This window comes from Chiloscyllium plagiosum, unplaced genomic scaffold, assembly GCF_004010195.1.
Source record: "Chiloscyllium plagiosum isolate BGI_BamShark_2017 unplaced genomic scaffold, ASM401019v2 scaf_62099, whole genome shotgun sequence".
Taxonomy (NCBI): Eukaryota; Metazoa; Chordata; class Chondrichthyes; order Orectolobiformes; family Hemiscylliidae; genus Chiloscyllium; species Chiloscyllium plagiosum.
The window spans coordinates 3,201-4,215 of NW_025194785.1; the positions used below are offsets into that span (position 1 = coordinate 3,201).

At 51.6% G+C, this 1,015-nt stretch overlaps 1 long non-coding RNA gene across 1 annotated transcript in view; it reads right to left on the bottom strand.

Annotated features, from left to right (window-relative positions):
- LOC122545807 overlaps window positions 1–374 on the bottom strand; it is a 1,851-nt gene extending 1,477 nt beyond the window's left edge. The window contains exon 1 of the long non-coding RNA XR_006310600.1: window positions 249–374. This is a non-coding gene — a long non-coding RNA (uncharacterized LOC122545807). The remainder of the gene's footprint in view (window positions 1–248) is intronic.
- Window positions 375–1,015: the final 641 nt, after the last annotated feature.

Consider the following 1,015-nt stretch of genomic DNA (forward strand, 5'->3'; position numbering starts at 1 on the left):
CACCCCCCCCCCCACCATCCTAGGGACAGCACAGGGTCAGATACAGAGTAAAGCTTCCTCTACACTGTCTCTCCGCCTCCCCCATCCAAGACACAGGGGGTTAGATACAGAGTGAAGCTTCCTCTACACTGTCCCACCATCCCAGACACAGGGGGTTAGATACTGAGTAAAGCTCCCTCTACACTGTCCCACCATCCCCGACACAGGGAGTTAGATACTGAGTAAAGCTCCCTCTATCTGGTGAGTACCTGCTGGCCTTGCTCTGTGCCCAGGGGCTGCTGGATGCTGGGCCCCAGGCTGCCTGTGTTTTCCGGGACTGATGTGTGCTGACGGTCTCCTGTCACTGTGTGACCCTCTGGGTCACCTGTACAAAGGGAGACAGAGACAGACAGACACAGAGACAGAGTCAATGAGAAACATCAAGTGGTTAACATTCTCTCCCACTCAAAGAGCTGGCCAACTGGATACAAAATTGTCTTGAGGGTAGGAGACAGAGGGTGGTGGTGGAGGGTTGTTGTTCGGACTGGAGGCCTGTGATCAGCGGTGTCCCACAGGGATCGGTGCTGGGTCCCCTGCTCTTTGTCATTTATATCAATGATTTGGATGAGAATTTAGGAGGCATGGTTAGGAGATGACACTAAGGTTGGTAGTGTGGTGAAGATGGTTATCTAAGAGATCTTGATCGATTAGATCAATGGGCTGGGGAGTGGCAGATGGAGTTTAATTTGGATAAATGCGAGGGTGTTGCATTTTGGGAGAATGAACCAGAGCAGGATGTATACAGTTAATGGTCGGGCCCTGGGTAGTGTTGTAGAGCAGAGAGACCGAGGGGCTCAGGGACATAATTCTTTTGGAGTTTGCGTCACAGGGTGGTTAAGAAGATGTTTCGCCTTCATCGCTCAGACCTTGGAGTACAGGAGTTGGGGAATTCACATTGGGGTTGTACAGGACATTGGTGAGGCCTCGTCTGGAGAACTGTGTCCATTTCTGGTCGCCCTGTTACAGGAAGGAGATT